We start from the raw sequence: 19,735 nt of genomic DNA, 5'->3' as shown, positions 1-19,735 counted from the left end.
TTTATGATTTACATAAGTTAATGGAATTTAACTTACATTTCACAGGATTTGAGATTGATTATAGAGTTTTGTTTAATTTATTATTAATATGAGGGATATTATTGGGACGATATAACTATTAAAAATGTGTAAATTCGCTTTAAAGCTAAAGTCACTGTGGAAGAGAAAGAGCACAGAAGCTGTGGTTGCTGTGATCCTGGCCCTCACAGTTTTCTAATTCATCACAGCGAACTGTGCTCGCTGAGACCTCACAGATGGCTGACAGGCGAGGTATTTGGTTGTTCTAACATTACCCACAATATAATAAAGTATCAATAATAAACTTTACTGAGCAAAGTATTCCAAGTTCTGATTTTTTTTTATATTTTTACATTGTTTATTTGAACATGTGATTATTGTGTAATTCACTTTATTTCTTTTGTCTTCTTCTCTCTTTATCTATATTTTTTAATTTAGGTAATGGAGGGCCTCTTCCATCTAAATGCTAACCAATGTCAACGTGGCCAGAGTATTTACCTGCTAAACCATTACACCGCAGGTGTAATACTCTTTGGCAAAAGAGACCAAATGAGACAACACAGCTTGCCAAGGGTAATGCTTGTATTCAGTCCATTAACCTGTCCGGACTTCAAATAAACAGTTATCAAGAACAGGTTGATTTGCATTTGTAAAGTTTAATTATTTAGGATGACAGCATGAAGATTTTGGTTATCTAATTTAAGAATTTGAATAAATCACATTAATTAAATTGATTTTTTCAAAAGAAAACATAACAAACTTCAACTTAGAATGATTTTCTCTTTTTCATTACAGACTGACTTCAGCTTGTACCAAGCAATACTCTCATTTGTGAATGTCGGAGGAGTACACTGGAAACTACTGGTCAGTGATTCAAGGCTGCCGGTCTGAAATCCGTTTTTGTTACTGTATGTGATGTCGTTTTAAATAACATTTATATTTTAGTACATAATTCTTGCCACATGCTCAGTCTTTTTGGTGGATCCAATGGAGAATAAAGCCGAGGAAGCGGAGTCCAAAAATGCTGCAAAAAGAATAGGGTAGGTCATCAACTTTTTCATAAAGTTTGATTTTACATTTTAGTAGATTTGCCTGAAGAAATCAGTGTAAAATAATTAACACAATTTCAAAGATGACAATAGCATCTGGTATGATATCATGCACCTTTTTTTAGTTAAAAGGTTGCAAATAACAGAATAAGACAGAGATCCCAAAAAGCTGTAAATTAAAGCAGTTATTTGGCTTTGCTGATTAGAAGGTTATTATTATTTAAACCTGACATTGAGATTGGTATTGCATGTAGTTTGATACCTCCATGTGTTTTCCAAAGTGAATTCCTGAAGATGAGAGAAATCTGCCACGCAAAGAATGACTGGGGGACTATAAAGTGGAAAGGAGCCACCATGCCCCATCCTCTTCAACAGGACAGCAGTAGTTGTGGGGTCATCGTCAGCATGGTAATGAACGCATGTTTGATATGAATTTCGATATATATCTATCAAAGTCAGTAGAAAAAATATGGTTTATCTGAAATAGAAACAACATGGTTTATCTGAAAAGGGCTAAATAACACCATCATCACCAGAAATGAAACACTGATGGCAAAAGTCTTTAGAAGTATTGGCTAAATAGTTTAAGCAATTGAAATATAACAGACAATTGTTGCACTTCTGAGTTGGTGATTGACAGGACGTCCATCATTTTAACATGGTTTCCATGGGGGATGGAACAATGTTGCATTGTTCTTTCACTGCATGTCCAAAATTACATTGTGTTTTATACCTTACATGTCAGATTTTCAGTGGGGAAGTCAGTGTCTTCTTTCAATGTACAAAATATGAATAAATAACAATGCAACAAACATTGAGTTCATAAAATATATTCATTACATAATTTAAAGTCAAATAAGACAAATATTTTATAAATTACAGTTATGACAACAAACAATAGTTGTGCATGATAAAAACGAAAACAACTGATTGATGTCCAAATAGTGAATTCGCACTAAAATGTATGTATGTATGTAATGTGATTGAAGTGAGGGAAGATTGTTGACACAATCCATGTATTGTATAAGTCTATTTGCAATTATTGCATTTCTGTTTAAACACAATGTTTCAAATATTACAATCTTCATTCTGTATGTTGGAGTAGATGGCGAAGGCAGTGATGGAGGCATTTCCAGCATTGCCACTCATGTCCTTTGAGACATCCAAGAAGGAGATGGCTAATGCGAGGACTAAGTTTGCACTTGGATTACTCAGTGGTTCAGGGCCCCGTTTCCCGATAACGATGGATCTTCGCTCGTACGATCATTCTCCCGATGGATCTTGCGATCCATCGATAATTTCTTTGTCGCGTTTCCCGAAACTCCTCTTAACGTGAACGCGCATTCGCTGCACTCACGACGTCTTAGGATTGTAACTGTCTACTGACACGGTGCTGAAATGGGCTCCGTAGGAGGGGGAGACGCAGGAATGTCGCAGGAAAATTGTGTTAAAAAGGGTTAAAATATATCCCCATCAAGGACAACAGCAGAGTAGCCTACGAAAAAAATAGACTGCAATTATATGAATGCTAAAGACATTAAAACACAATTGATTAGGCTTAAACCGACATATATCAGTCCTAATCCTGAATGCACTGTGCGTTTCACGGCAATTTCCCCCCTGAAATAATTCCTCTTCACACCTGTGAATAACCCGGGAGACGTCCATGATGAGGAATACAACGAAGCCCACCGTCTGGCCCGGTGCTTCGTTGAGCGCACGATCGGGAGGTGGAAGTTGCGCTTTAGATGCCTTCACAAGTCAGGCGGAGGGCTCCAGTTTTCGCCGGCCAAGTCATGCGCCGTGATATGTGTGACGGCTATGTTGCAGAACATTGCAGCTAAGGCTGGGGTGGCATTGCTTGAACCGGAGGACGCTGAGGACGATGACGACGAGGAAGATCGGTGTGAGGACGGCCTCCCTCATAACTACGCGGCTGGTTTTCATGCGCGTCGAAGAGTGATTGAGACTTTTTTTAAACCCCCTCCACCCTCCCACATGTCACTAAACATTCCCGTCAACGTGACCAATCTCCACCATATCCCAGCCTTTTGCCTGCTCCTTTGCTTGTTTTTTATAATTTATTTTATTTCTTTATTTTTAATTATTATTATTTTTTTTATTTTATTCTATTTTTTTTTTTTTTTTATGCTACGTCTTATGAGTAGCCTATGTCAGTCTGCACAAATCCCCCCACTTTCTCTCACACATTTTGAGTGCCCTGCCTGCGCAAACATTTTCTGGACTGTCCCGTTTTATTTTGGCCATTTTAACATCTTTATTAATAAATTAATTAATAATCTTTATTAATTAATTTATTAATAAAGATTCCGTTGTTGTGGCAACGACGCGGGGCGCTCCTCTTTTGAGCGACTCGTGATTGAAGGCTTTTTTAAACATTATATAGCAAATTTTTTTTCAAGTTTTGTCCAGTTAGACTGGTGCAATACGTTTGTGAAGTATGGATAGTGAGAGTTCTGCATCGTTTGATTTAAAACATCAATCCACGACGGAATATGAAGATAGTTTCTCTGCTGGGGTCACCGCGCATCAAATGGCATCGAGACGCACCTACACCAGAGCGGACCTTCTGGAGCTGCGATATGCTTGCAAAACAGTTGATTTGTCACCAGAACAGCTGGATCTCATACCAACACACCGGCTTATAAAGAAGAGAAGGAGGAAAAGAGGATCGAGAGGAGGGATCAGGAACAGGATCAGGAGACGGGGAAGTAAACTACCACTACCTGCTTTCACTCAAATGTGCGAATGTGCGATCGCTACGTAATAAGATGGATGAACTTGCGGCACTTGTTAAGCTTGATTCAGATTATCGGAGTACAAGTTTATTCTGTTTCACTAAAACGTGGTTAACTGAGGACATTACAGTGTGCTTGGATGGCTTTACATTCATACGCTTTGACCGGGACAAAGAAGTAACGGGGAAATCAGTCGGAGTTGGTCTTTGCATGGTTGTAAATGACAGATGGGCAACGAACTTCACAGTTCGTGAGATGCACTGCTCACGACACTACGAAATCTTGTCTGTGTCATATCTTCCCCGTGAATTTCAATTAATAACAGTAATTCTTGTTTATGTCCCTGGCCCTGACAACGCGCTGGCAGCAGAGCTCATTTTAGAATGTTATGACAATGCCGTCTCCAGGGCATCTGACCAGCCCGTGTTTCTGATGGGAGATTTCAACACATGTGACGTCACCGCACTTCTCCCACAGTTAGAACAGTATGTAACAACGCCAACACGGCTGAATAGAACGCTAGATTTATGTTTTGGAAACATCCCGGGTGCATATGTATCCAAGCCCTGCCCTGCCCTTGGGTCCTCAGATCATAATGTAATACTACTACTGCCTAAGTACAGACAAAAATTGAAGACCCAAAAAGTACAGGCCCAAACCATCATGGCATGGGAGGTAGACTCCATTCAAAGACTGAAAGGATGTTTTGAGCTGACAGATTGGGAAGAATTCTTCAGGGAATGCAATGGTGACCTTAACCTGTACGATACCATATGCTCTTACGTCACATTCTGTGCTGATAGTGTTATTCCCACCAAACAAATTAAGATCTTTGCAAACAATAAGCCATGGATAACCAAAGACCTTAAGAACTGTCTCAATTTAAAAAAGTTTGCATTCATCCAGGGTGACCAGCAGAGAGTTAAAGAGCTGAAAAAGGAGCTAAAGCAGAAGACCAAGCTGGCCAAGCTCAACTACAAAAACAAAATGGAGGAGAAGTTCATCAGTGGAGATATAAGGCATGCATGGAGGAGCCTAAACACCATGATGGGCAGGAATAAGAACACTGCTGCAGTACAATGCCCAGACCCTGCTGCCTTTGCTGAAGAACTCAACACCTTCTATGCCAGATTCAACAACACTGACTCTATGGAGGAAATGGTCACTCTCCTATACCCCCCAGAATCTATCTGCATAGAAGAGAAGCGGGTTATATCCATCTTTTCCCATCTCCATTCCTCCAAAGCTCCTGGACCAGATGGGCTGAAGGGCAGAATACTGAAGGAGTGTGCAAGTCAGCTGGGCGGTGTAATGACGGAAATGTTTCAGCTCTTCCTAAATGCCAGTTTTGTTCCCAGGGCGTGGAAGGAGACCACCATCATCCCTGTTCCCAAAAAGCCCCGGGCTAAAGCTCTGAACGACTTCAGACCAGTGGCACTCACCTCTATCCTGTGCAAATGCATGGAGAGAGTTGTTGCAGGAGAGCTCACCACCACCATCGGTGAGAATCTGGATCCACTGCAGTTTGCCTACAAGCCAAAACGAGGTGTGGAGGACGCTACATTACATCTACTGGATACCATCACAAAGCACCTGGACTCCCAGAACTCCTTGGTCAGGGTCTTATTCATGGACTTCTCGTCAGCATTTAATACAGTTAACATCAACACACTCCTGCATCGCCTTCAGCAGCTTCAGGTCAACCCAGCACTGACACTTTGGATCAAGGAGTTTTTAAAGGACAGACCCCAGCATGTAAAGGTCCAGGGTGTAACATCGTCCAACATCATCCTTAACACTGGAGTCCCACAGGGTTGTGTCTTGTCTCCCATCTTGTTCTCAATATACACCAATGAGATCACATGCAACATCAGTGGATTCAAGCTATTTAAATATGCAGATGATCTGGCCTTGGTGGCCAAACTGACAGATCAAAGCACCCTGTCCAAGTACACCCAATATATCACTGAAATGGCCCTGTGGTTCAAAGAAAGCTCACTGCAGTTGAACATCAGCAAAACCAAAGAACTGTGTTGCCATAGGAGGAGGGCATCCAACACCCCACATCCACTTTCCTCACCTTTGACCCTGGAAGGACAAGTGGTTGAACAGGTGGTGAAGTTCAAATACCTTGGCACAGAGATCGACCAACGTCTGTCCTTTAGCCAGCATGCAGATGGGGTTTACAAGAAGGGACAACAACGTATGTATCTCCTGAGGAAACTAGACACCTTCAATGTCAGTAAAGACATTTTGTCAACTGCCTACCAATCTCTGGTGGAATCCATCATCACTTGCAACATTACATCCTGGTACGGCTTCCTCACAAACGCAAGCAAAAGCAGACTTAATAGATTAACTAAGCAAGCAAGCAAGCAAGCTAATAGGAATACACCAGAAAGCGCTGGAGGATCTGTATATCCAGGCAGTGGGAAGGAAGACCAACTCCATCCTCTTAGATCCCTCCCACCCACTCCATCCTTGTTTTGATCTACTTCCTTCTGGCAGAAGATTCAGAATGCCTTTGGCCAGGAAAGCTATCTACAAAAAAATCATTCATCCCCATAGCTATACACACACAGAACACTCATTCCTCAAAGAACTCACACAAATAACACACACACACACACACACACACACACACACACACACACACACACACACACACACACACACACACACACACACACACCTCCAAGCCTTCAGTCAAAAGACAATTTTCTAGTATGGCAACATACTAGACAATAAAGCTTTTTGAATCTTTGAATCTTGAATTACTAAAGAGCATAAAGGCGCAATGCGTTTTAATAAACCGCATCCAATAGACGGAATGTCCGATGGTGACGCCACTGAGGCTATAGCTGACGATGCTCTTAGCGTCCTACGAGTACCTACGAGCACCCCTGGAGTACTCGTTAGCTACGAGCGTTTTCAAGACGTTCGTGACCAACGATGCTGTCGGGAAACGCGGTGAAAACTCTACGATGCCCTTTCGACGCACTTCACGATCCACTTAGGCTAACGACGCTTTCGGGAAACGGGGCCCAGGTTTGTTAGACGTTTTTCTCATTTCTTTATATGAGGTAGTTAGTTTTGTTATGTGGTTAAAAGCAATAATACGCATTCAAATAAACTACAGCCTCTTAAAGTGAATGTACATTGCACACATATACAGGTTTGTAGTCCAAAGCGTCATTCATTTTATGCACAAATTCACCATCAAATATCCCACACATATCTCATATTAACTCATTATCCAATCACATAATCACAGGACAATTAACAGAATAATAAACATTCCTAAGAAAACATCAATACAGTCCGCTGGTAAACTTCACACAGTCTGCCAAAATCAAATTCGATTGTAAATAGAATTTATTGCGTTATTTCTGGAAGAAAGTGGTCCAATCCTTGGTCGCTTTTAACTCACTTTATTTGTTAAAGTAGGCATGTTTCGGTATGGTAACTATGAAGCTTAAGGGAGGGAATTGTATCTAACGCGTGTGAGGGACAATATCGTGAGCTTCAAGCCCCGGGCTTAAGCCCGGTTCTCTCTGCGGTTACCTATAATCTCTTTCCTCCCACGCATTACTATTCATTGTCTGAGTATGTCTGCCTTTATATGTCTCTGTTAATGCTGTGCTGTCCCTTAAATAACTTAAAACCCACAAAAATAAAATTAAACCAAAGAACAGAACCTATTCGGAACGCAAAACTAATCAATGCAAGACTCAAAATGTTGTTAAACAGTCACCATCATCAATATGTTTGAGTTTATGATAATTCATAATCCAGTTGACAAGCTTCATATAAATTGATCCCAGCTGCCAAAAATCTGGAAGTATTTTCTTTCAGTGTTTGACATGGACAACCACTGTGCAATGTGCTCTGCCTCGAAGCCCCCAGGATCAGGGCCTACAACTACTGATTGGGTAAGTGGTTTTCATTATTTCTTGTACATTTATGATTTGGGGTTATTGTATGTTAATATAATCAAATGTAGTGTTTGAGTATTTCTAAATTTTTTTCAGAAAAATGAAAACCATGAACAATGTTGCAGACCACCTAAATTCCCTACATTCCTTAAAACAATTGTCCTTCATGGCCTCTTATTCCTGACAATGATAACGATATTGTCTGCTTATTTCATTTTACAGATAATGTGTGACACATGCCAGAGGTGGTACCATGAGCAGTGTCTGGGGATGAGTAAAGACCAACTCCTACAAGCAAGTGGGATTGTGTCCTTTGCAATTAGGACAACATTTTATTTTGTGGAGACATATACAAAAAAAAAGAAAAAAAGTACAAAGTTCATTGAATAAAAAACTATTACAGTATCCATCGATGTAGACTACGAAAGTGGTGTAGCAAAGTTGATAGATGAAGACCCTAAACCGCTGCCTACAGGTTCAGTGGTGGAACTCCTGGTGGGGTGAAATGTTTTCTGCAAAGACACATGCTGGCCTGTAGAGTAATGGAGTTTGGGTGACCCCGAACCTTTTCTTAATCATCAAAATTAGGATTCCTATACTTGCAAGACCATATTATTATTCCACTGTGATCCTACAAAGAGAAAAGCATTAAAATATTTAAGTGAACAGCAATGAATCCCATGTGCTGGAGGAATAGGGCCAAAAGCAAAAATGGGAAATCAAACAGGAATAACTATACTTAATACATAGAAAATATTATACATCAAAAAGATTTACATGGAGACGGGTTTAAACTTCTCGGGTGACACTATGGGGTCGTGAACTATGACCCTGAAGTGGAATGAGTCTGGAATAACAGGGCGTTTCCTTTTAAATGTAATCCAAAATCATATCTAATATGTCTCATATTTCAATATCTAGTGGGCTTTTAATTTGAAACTACGCATCAGAATATCCTGAAACTTCTTGGGTATTACTATGGGGTTGTGAACTATGACCCTGAAGTGGAATGAGTCTGGAATAACAGGGCGTTTCCTTTTAAATTTAATCCAAATTCATATCTAATATGTCTCATATTTCAATATCTAGTGGGCTTTTAATTTGAAACTACACATCAGAATATCCTGAAACTTCTTGGTTGAAACTAGGGGATTGTGAACTATGACCCTCAAGTGGAATGAGTCTGGAATAACAGGGCGTTTCATTTGAAATGTAATCCAAATTCATATCTAATGTCTCATATTTCAATATCTAGTGGGCTTTTAATTTGAAACTACACATCAGAATGTCCTGAAACTGTTTGGGAGAACCTATGGGGTTGTGACCTATGACCCTGAAGTGGAATGAGTCTGGAATAACAGGGCGTTTCCTTTTAAATTTAATCAAAATTCATACCTAAATCATATCTAATGTCTCATATTTCAATATCTAGTGGGCTTTTAATTTGAAACTACACATCAGAATATCCTGAAACCTTTTGGGTGACACTATGGGGTCGTAAACTGTGACCCTGAAGTGGAATGAGTCTGGAATAACGGGGCGTTTCCTTTTAAATTGAAACCAAAAATATATGTAATAAGTCTCATATTTCAATATCTAGTGGGCTTTTAATTTGAAACTACACATCAGAATATCCTGAAACTTCTTGGGTATCACTATGGGGTTGGGAGCTAGGACCCTGAAGTGGAATGAGTCTGGAATAACAGGGCGTTTCCTTTTAAATTTAATCCAAATTCATATCTAAATCATATCTAATGTCTCATATTTCAATATCTAGTGGTCTTTTAATTTGAAACTACACATCAGAATATCCTGAAACTTCTTGGGTGACATTATGGGGTTGTAAACGGTGACCCTGAAGTGGAATGAGTGTGGAATAACAGGGCGTTTCCTTTTAAATTTAATCCAAAATCATATCTAATATGTCTCATATTTCAATATCTAGTGGGCTTTTAATTTGAAACTACACATCAGAATATCCTGAAACCTCTTGGGTGACACTATGGGGTCGTAAACTGTGACCCTGAAGTGGAATGACTCTGGAATAACAGGGCGTTTCCTTTTAAATTGAAACCAAAATAATATGTAATAAGTGTCATATTTCAATACCTAGTGGGCTTTTAATTTGAAAATACACATCAGAATATCCTGAAACTTCTTGGGTGACACTATGGGGTCGTGAACTATGACCCTGAAGTGGATTGAGTCTGTTATAACAAGGCGTTTCCTTTTAAATCTCCAATAAAAAACTATTGGCATAGGCTTACATTTGTCAATTTGTTGGGCTTTAATTTTGAAAGTACATATCACAAAGTCCGTACATTTCCTTTGATAGCATTTGTTTTATTCTTGGCTTTCACCCAAGTGACCCAAGACTTGACAACGGTTGTCATCCGCCATATTGGTGCCCCTCGAGCATAAACAAGCCGAGTGCAAAGAGACACAGTGAGAAAGTCGCGATGGTTCTTTGCTTTGTGTTGGCTGTGGAAGCAAAAGTGGAGAGCATAAAGGCGTAGGGTTTTATCGTATACCAGCAGTAATCACAAATCAAGGCGAATTTGTCGAAGAACTAAGCCAAGAGCGGAGAGAAATGTGGATTTCGGCGGTGAGTCGCGGTGATGTAAAAGCCAAAGACATTTTACAGAGCGAGCGCGTATGCAGCAATCATTTTGTTTCTGGACAACCAGCACCTAGCTGGGACAAACATAACATGGACTGGAAGCCCACATTGAATCTTGGAAAGAAGCAGTATGTTCAGAAAGACCACAAGGCTGCTGCAGAGAGGGCTGAAAGTGTGAAGGCTGCGAAGGAAAATCGCTATCCAACAGCAAGAAGTGGAAGCGGCATTCAGATTGCTGAAATAGACTTTAAAGGTCCCATGACATGAAAATCTGACTTTATGAGGTTTTCTAACATTAATATGAGTTCCCCTAGCCTGCCTATGGTCCCTCAGTGGCTAAAACTTACGTTTGGTGTAAAACGAACACTAGCTGTTCTGCTCGCCTTTGAAAAAACGAAGGCTCAAGTGCGCTGATTTGAAATGTCTGTGTTTAGGACGTCTTCAAGCATGATGACGTCCTAAACGTCATCATGCTCCTCCCCTTACTCTGCCTGGCCCGCCCAGAGACGTTGGCCCGCCAATGAGACTCGACCGTGCGAGCGCCACATGTGTGTGTGTGAATACACACACTGTAACGCAAGTGTTTCTTGTCGGTTACGTATTTTAAGAACATAAGCTGCCTCCACATAGACCCTAGGAAGCAGATTCAAACACACGAGCTGTATTACCCTCACATAGCCACTAGGAAGCAGGATCGAACACTTAGGCCCCGTCCACACGAAGCCGAAACGGGCGAAACCGTTACGGTTTCGATCTATCCGGTTTCGGAGTATCTCCGTAAAGACGAAGCCAAGCGAAACCGGATAGATCTGTAGAAACGCTGTAGTAAACATTCCAGGCCCATAATGGGCGCTGCTTCTGGTACACAAATCCAGAAGAAGAAGAGGCGAGCATGCGCATAAAGGCTGCCCCCCGAACCACTAACAACACATACAAACAGCTCTTCTACGATGGCGAACTAGATTCTCAATAAATAATGGCTTAGCAACCCAACAAGGGACACGATATGCTGCAGAACGATTACAAGCTTGTAGTCCGCCATCATCTTTTTTGTTGTGATTTCTGAGACTCCGCGGGCTTAAAAGCCATTGGCTAGGAGGTCGAGGGGTGGGGCGATGACGTCATGGTTTGCGGTTTCAGTCGGTTTCAGGCGTCCACACGAAACCAAAACGAAACCGGATAGATTTGAAACCACCTCCGAGGGTGGTTTCAGAAGTTTGCGGTTTCGGTCAGCGGATTCGCCGGCTTCGTGTGGACGGAAGGCCGAACCGTACAAGACCTTTGCGGTTTCGCCATGAAATCGGCTTTGTGTGGACGGGGCCTTAAGCTGCAATAACTACTTTAGCACACCTATAGGCAGGGGCGGAGCCATTACGTCACCCCGGCCACGCCCACAGCATAGGCCACGCTCACTTGACGTCCCCTAGCAGGGGAGTCGAAGTGGAGACCCCAGAGATTTTCACCCACACCCGCAGAGAGTCATGGGCCTTTGCCCGTGGCTCGAAGTAGCTAAAGTTATATCTCTCACACGTGTTCAACACGCTTCCTCTCCTTTTGCTCCATAGTCATAGTTACCATACCGAAACATGCATACTTTACCAAATAAAGTAACTGTTAAGAGCTATCCCGGATTTGAACCCTTTCCTTGAAGAAACTCTGCAATTTGGTGATCCTGACGTTCTTGGAAAAGTTCCAGGACCGAGACTCGAAGCACGCGGCCATCGGGACGCAATACAGGCTATTTGCAGGCGCCACTGAAAGGTAAACAGAACCTGTTGTCAATGACTAAACTCTGTAATAGTTAGAATAGTAACATTTAGGTAAATAGCTTGTACTGCCTCCGTCTGGTTGCGGAGATCCGTGGTCTCGGCCCTTAGATTGAAATTCATAACAGCTCGGATACGCTAACAGATTAAATAAAATAATTATATTCAAGGAGCAAAGGGCTAGGGGTGTGTTTGTATGGGTTTGTAGATAGACTGTATCCACTCCCGTCTAGATCTAATGTTTGTACCGCGTGGGAGACGTATTACCTGCGGTTTAATTGTTGAATGGTGTATGTCCGTGTTTTTATGGGTTTGTAGATAGACTGTATCCACTCCCGTCTAGAACTAATGTTTGTACCGCGTGGGAGACATATCACCTGCAGTTTAATTGTTAAATGGTGTATGTCCGTGTTTTTATGGGTTTGTAGATAGACTGTATCCACTCCCGTCTAGATCTAATGTTTGTACCGCGTGGGAGACGTATTACCTGCGGTTTAATTGTTGAATGGTGTATGTCCGTGTTTTTATGGGTTTGTAGATAGACTGTATCCACTCCCGTCTAGAACTAATGTTTGTACCGCGTGGGAGACATATCACCTGCAGTTTAATTGTTAAATGGTGAAGTACTGATGTTAAGCCGGTCCACCATAAGGTAAATGGTGAAGTACCGAAGTTCAGCCGGTACCACCATAAGGTATAATTTATCACCGACCACAAACGTTCCAAACCCTTACAGTGGGATAAGGACAGGTCAGGTATTAACGTTAATCTAGCTTAGTTGCATATTAAAGCCGGAGGCTAGGCCTTTGTTTGACCTGGAGTTCGAATGAGATTGGTTCCTCCCGGCCCGGTTCATGTGAAAATCCAATGTGAAATTTTGTATAGTATACAACGCAGCCGTAGAGGCACACTTGCGCAGTTTTAACCCAACTGCTTTGCAAGCTTCGCTATCCCGCCGTAGAAACAAACTTGCCCGAATCTCATTATTCTTATAGAGATCCTATACGGTGCGTTTGACCAGTGATATCTAGATGAAATTGCAGCAAGTTTGAATCTTCCGGGGATATTGGGTGTACCACGTGGGGTAGGATTTTAAGAGACGACGCGTCTTGGTGACGTGGGTTTCCTTTGTTACGAACCTCCGCCATCTTTGTAGTCAAAGCCTTTTGTAAAAACAAAACGCAATCTTGCTCTGTGTAGGAGGTCTTGCATAGACCAAGAGCAGCGGGGGGCCCAGCTACAGTGTTACATTCACTCCCTCTCCCTCTCTCTCCCCCCCTCTCTCTCTCCATCCCTCCACCCCCTCTCTCTCTCCATCTCCCCCCCCCCTCTCTCTCTCTCTCTCTCTCTCTCTATTCTGCAAGTCGGTAGGGGCCAGCTTGTCTGTTGTTAAGACTGCGTGGTCTCTGACCTGGGACAATAGCAGACCACTCCCTCTCCCTCTCTCTCTCTCTCTCCATCCCTCCCCCCTCTCTCTCTCTCTCTCTATTCTGCAAGTCGGTAGGGGCCAGCTTGTCTGTTGTTAAGACTGCGTGGTCTCTGACCTGGGACAATAGCAGACCTCTCTCTCCATAAATATATTCCCTTAAAGATCCATCTGTTTCAAATGATGATAATGTTTTGGCAGCTACTTATTCAGCTAATAGTGCAAGTATAATTGTCACATTTCACTAGTCAATAGCTGGAGGTATGATATTGTATATTTCATTCCAATATTTGAGGTATTTAGTTTGACTTTGATTAAAATATCAATATTTAGATCCGACTACAGTTTCCGCACGCGCATTGAGTGCCCTCATCCTCTACGTCTCATTAAATGACACTAGTTTCTGAGCACATAATATTTTGGCTATAATTTTGTAACTAATAGAATTCAACATCTTTGGGAGAATAATATTTATGTATGCATGTGGTAATATCTGTAAATCCACTTTGTTTGTACAAACATATTACTTTTGGGCAACATACGAAAAGGTTGTTCCACAGTTTCAACATGGAATATTGAAAGTAATTAACGTTGTACAATCTTGTAACTCTCCCTGTTCCTCTCTTTCTCTCTCTGTCTGCCTGCCTGCCTGTCTAAAGGTAGGTCCTCCCTCACCCCCTCATGAAGACACCTTCTCATCTGCGTTACAAAGCCCCCCCCCACAGAATAGCTTTGTCTTTAATGCCCCACTCTGGCGTTGTTTTGAGTACTCGTCGTTAACGATTGTTCATGGTTATAGGTGGGAGCAGGGTCCTCCACTATCGGTCTCTGTGAAGATCGAGCCACAATAGAACATTAACAAGAGTTCCAATCATCATTATCTTTCACTTCCCCCATTCTTCTGAACTTTCCTGAGGCCGGCACGGTCTGTGTTCCTAAGCAGTAGCTCCATAGCAGACGTTCAGAGTAAATACCACTGCTGATCCGCTAATACCATCCAAGACTGCATGCTTACATTTTACATCCAAGTCTGTTGATATTTCGTTATTAAAGACGCAAATTATTAATCTACGAGTCCCTCCTAACCCTTTACACTCGTAAAGTCCCCACCACCCCCCTCCAGGCCCAGTCTAACACCCTCACTGGCCTTCCATCTCTCTCTCTCTCCAACCCCGTCTCTCTCCGCTTCTCCTCCTCCACTGTCTTAATGAACCCCCCACCACCAATCTTCCTCCCGCCAAACCCTCCTCAAAAAAAAAAAACCCACCCCTCCCAAAACACCTCTCTCTCTCTCTCTCTCTGTGACTGTTTAAAACTAACGATAACTTCTGTTTGTAGTTCCCCTTTTCATCCAAGGATCTCATAGGGCTATCTGTGTACATATAAATGTACACACAGCGCAGAGACAGAGTGTACTGAGAACACAAATTGCGGTTGAGTGGTAGCCTTATGCCATAAGGTATCACAGTTTTCAGCCGGACAGATAGAACTCAGAGAAGTTTCTGTAGTCGGCTGATACGTATGTAGTTTGCCCCGCCGCCATATTTGAAGTTCTTGGTAGTGAATCCAACGCCCCCCTCTCCCCCCTCCCTCCGCACGCCCCTGGTAATCTACCCCTCATACACCTCCCTCCCCTTGAAACCCTATCATCTTCCTCTTCAGATCCCGTCCAACACCCCCCTCCCCTCCTTCCGCACCCCCTTCATGAATGCCTTCAAACACTCTCTTCCCCTCACTTCCTTGTTCATATTGCTGAAAGAAGGCCATACGCCTTTCTATTTGATAGTTGAATTTAATTCTTTGCCTCCTCCTCTCATCTATCTTAGTGAACCCCCGACCACCACTCTTCCTGCTGCCAAACCCTCCTCGTAAAACCCCCCCCACCCCTCCCAAAACACCTCTCTCTCTCTCTGTGACTGTTTAAAACTAACGATAACTTATATTTGTAATTCCCCTTATCATCCAAGGATCTCATAGGGCTATCTGTGTACATATAAATGTACACACAGCGCAGAGACAGAGTGTATTGACACAAATTGCGGTTAAATGGTAGCCTTATGCCATAAGGTACCACAGTTTTCAGCCGGACAGATAGAACTCAGAGAAGTTTCTGTAGTCGGCTGATAAGTATATAGTTTGCCCCGCCGCCATATTTGTAGTTCTTGGTAGTGAATCCAACTCCCCCTGTCCCCTCCCTCCAATCCCCTTTCGTGGATCTCCTCCTCGTCTTTTCCTCCCGCCTGAACCCCACCCCTCCACGATATCATTAAAAGTTACATAAAGTAACAGTTTAATAACACAAACGCAGGAAACACGTGAGCTGCTAGTTTAGCGAAAGCAGCGTCCCTAGCAACCTGACATCGTTGAAACATGCGAGCGAGCCGATAAAATCTTCCTAATAACTATAAAACTAAAGATCAGACACAATCACAATCTAAAGATTATGCAAGTAAAAAGTATATTTCTCGCTAGAAATGTTATTAGAAACACGTTTAACGATGATTCGGTCCTAAAATAGGCCTATTGGGTTTCCCATTCAGATAATAAAGATTAATAAAGAAAATCAAGCCCGAGCCCGTGCACGTTCTGTCCGAGCCCGGCCCGACCCGACACATTAACTGTAATTATGAGCCCGAGCCTGATTTCAACCTGACATTTTAATACATATGTAACTTTGTACACATTTGTTACTAGGCCTACTCTGCTAAATATAAATGTAAGGGATAATGTATAGAACGCCGGTCATTATCGGGAAAATAAGCCCCGCCAGTGCGAACAGTACACCGACGCGCAGCGAAGGTGTCTTGCTTCGCCCTGAAGGGTCTTATTTTTGATAATGACCGGCGACGTTCTATACATTATCCCGCTTATTACACGGCTACTTGCCAAAACGAAAAAATAACTTCACATGCTGTGTCTTTTTTACAATTTATTCGTTACCAGCATTCGTAGCGTTGATCAGCAGAGAAATAATTTGTCCGCAAAGACAGTGACGTCGCATAGCAACGGAAGACGCTGGGGTTGACAAGTCACCGGACTACTACCCATGCAAGTGAACAGAGCGTTCCACGGCATTGAGAAGACCCGTGTAATAAAGGCCTTTACTATTTCTGTTTATTGCATAGATTTCTCCTCAGACCCGACCCGGCCCGCGGGTCGGGCTCGGGCAGAGAATCTAAACACTGACTGGAACTACTTAGCAGGTGTCTGTAGGCCTATATCAGGAGTTATTGCACACCCTGCAGCCAATCAGAATACGAGTATTGCCCCAGACCGTGGTATAAACAATATTATTCACGAGTTATTATCAACCCCTACACATCAAGATTAATGATAACCCATTAAATACGGTATGATTTCTAGATGTCATGGCAACGTCCGCTCGCGACACTGGACTTGCGAGGCATCGACGCGGATTTCCATTCACATAGCCAAAAGCAAGACAACAGATCTATGGCTAGATCTAAACACCAAGACATACAATTCTAAAAAGAACAGATGAAGCAGCTACCCTTTTTTCCTTCGCGGTTTGCCTACAGAGCAGCGCACCTGCATTTAATATATCCGTGAATTGTCACAATTTCTCAGAATTAAAGGTGAAAGTAGAAACGGGTGGCCAAAAGCTTTTTATATTGTTAGTTATCACAGACAATTTTCAACAATGAATGATCTGTACGGAGCTCCTTAAGGGACATTAGGGAGAACGCTCCCGGACAACCTTATGGGTTGAATTGCGTGTGTCTCACGCCGAATGCATGAGACTTGAGAGCCCTGTACTTACTTGACACAAACCAGCACAGCAAACGTTCTCTCCCGCTTGAGATTACCTCTTTATAGGTTCATGGGTCTGATGCGCCGATTTCCCATGCTGATATTTCCGGAGATTCTCGGGCATCTTCGACAATTTGGCTATAGATTGTCTCATTACACGCTAAATAATATAATTGTAGCCTAATTATATATGTAGCCTATATATATATATATAGGCAATTAGGCAATATATATATATATATAGCATTTGTGGTTTTGGCACAAACATAACTAGGGTGCACTGTACTATCTACGCACACCCTTTCTGAAGCCTCTCTGTCCCTCCCTCTCTCTCTTTCTCTCTCGTAGTGTTTTGTGGAGCAAGTTAATTGTCTGAGAACACTCCCATTCAGAATGCATTGGTTTACATTTCGTTCTGTGTAGCACGAAAAAAGTCGGACTATCGTGCTCTGGAACACGATTCAATAGATTAACGTTTGTGCGCATGAGCACGAAATCGCGTGATACCGGGTTGAATTATATGGTAAGAACCTGGTAACAAACAAAGCTTCCTTTTACCGTACAGTTTCAGCTTACTTACTGGGTAAAGTCGCAGAACGTACATGGTACAAGTTTGTGTTGACTGCATGGACAATGGAATGTATCTATTATAAATTATATGGTAAGAACCTGGTAATACCATGGAAACAAACGGCTTCGTACCCAGTAGTTAAGATGTACCATGACACTAGAAGAAAACTGCTCCTGCGGAGGTTGTTACCAGGTAAGTAATTCCATAGTGGTAAATCGAATAAACCCTTTCTAAATGGGTGTAGCTATGTAAAGTAAAGTAATTTATTGGAAAGTACTAAGCTCATTTCTAGTACATCATTAAACTTGGGCTGTTACCGACATAAACCTTGGATAACTACATTAGTATCTTGAATTAATAAGTGTTTCTAAGAATTGGTTGCCTAATTTCCTAGGAAGTACACAATATCGGAGTTATTACCAACCTAAAACAGTTACATCTACACGTTACTTAGTTGAGTTGATGGGTAATAGATGAGGTTTTACTTAGTACTTCAGCTGTAATTTCTCTGTATTTACCTTCTTATTAACAGTGGTAATTACACAGTAATACGCTATAATTTACCGGATAATTCCTCTGTATTTACCTTCTTATTACCAGTGGTAATTACCCAGTAATACACTATGATTTACCGGGTAACTACCTCTGTATTTACCTTCTTATTACCATTGGTAATTACCCAGTAATACACTATGATTTACCAGGTATGTACCGGGTAAATACCTAGTTATTAGGGGACTGTAAAAGGAAGGGTTACCAGAGAATGAAGGAGGGCGGGCTGCGTTCAAAACGCAGTAAATGTGTTTTCCAGGCTCCAAGTGTCGCCTACCTGGGTCACAGGATTTCCGCCCAGGGTCTTTCCCCCATGACAGAGAAGGTGAGGGCGATAAAGGAGGCTCCTTCTTCTTCAAAGAATGTTTATTGTTTATTGTTTATTATGGATCCCCATTAGTTGTCGCAGAAGCGGCAGACTAGTCTTCCTGGGGTCCAAATGTGGGGTCCAATGTGGCAGAGCTCAGGTCATTCTTGGGCTTAGTGAACTATTATGGGAAGTTCTTGCCTGAACTCTCCACTGTGCTCGCCCCCCTGTATCAGCTGCTGCACAAAGACTGTTCCTGGAATTGGCAACAAGCTCAAGAGACAGCTTTCCAGCAGGTAAAAGAACTGTTGCCCTCAGCAACGCTACTCGTGCAGTGCACGTTGACCCAGACAAAGAAGTTGTCTTATCCTGTGATGCATCACCCTACGGCGTGGGGGCGGTCCTTTCGCACTGTATGGAGGACGGAGATGAAAAGCCTATTGGGTACGTGTCTCGCACTCTCACATCAGCAGAAAAGGGTTACTCTCAGCTAGAAAAAGAGGGGCTAGCTGTAGTTTTTGCTGTGAAACGGTTCCACCAGTACCTGTATGGTCGCCCATTTACCATTTTTACCGACCATAAGCCCTTGCTGGGCCTGTTTAGTGAGTCTAAGGGTATTTCACCCATGGCGTCAGCAAGAGTGCAGCGATGGGCATTAACTTTGTCAGCGTATCAGTGTCACATTGTGTTTAAAGCAGGAAGTGAAAATGCAAATGCAGACGCGTCTTCCCCTCCCAGAGTCACCGAGCCAAACTAACCTACTTCCAGAGACTGTGTTTTTGTTAGACAGGCTGTCTGACTCTCCGATGACAGCAAAGCAAATCAAACAGTGGACTGAAAGAGACCCGGTGCTGTCACAAGTAAAGAGATGGCTGTTGCAGGGCTGGCCAGTAACAGTTCAGCTGGAGGAGCTCAAGCCCTATGTCAAGCGTCAGCTGGAGCTAAGTTTGCTGGAAGGCTG

General features: G+C 42.4%; 1 long non-coding RNA gene across 1 annotated transcript; it reads left to right on the top strand.

Moving 5' to 3' along the window:
- Window positions 1-771: 771 nt before the first annotated feature.
- Window positions 772-2,285, top strand: LOC132467235 (uncharacterized). Its single transcript, XR_009527976.1, has 3 exons — window positions 772-1,058; window positions 1,349-1,475; window positions 2,173-2,285. It is a non-coding gene; the product is annotated as an uncharacterized LOC132467235 (long non-coding RNA).
- Window positions 2,286-19,735: the final 17,450 nt, after the last annotated feature.

Source organism: Gadus macrocephalus, chromosome 11 (genome assembly GCF_031168955.1).
Source record: "Gadus macrocephalus chromosome 11, ASM3116895v1".
Taxonomy (NCBI): Eukaryota; Metazoa; Chordata; class Actinopteri; order Gadiformes; family Gadidae; genus Gadus; species Gadus macrocephalus.
Note: the sequence above shows the minus strand (reverse complement) of the source record. Positions and strands in the feature narration are given on the sequence as shown.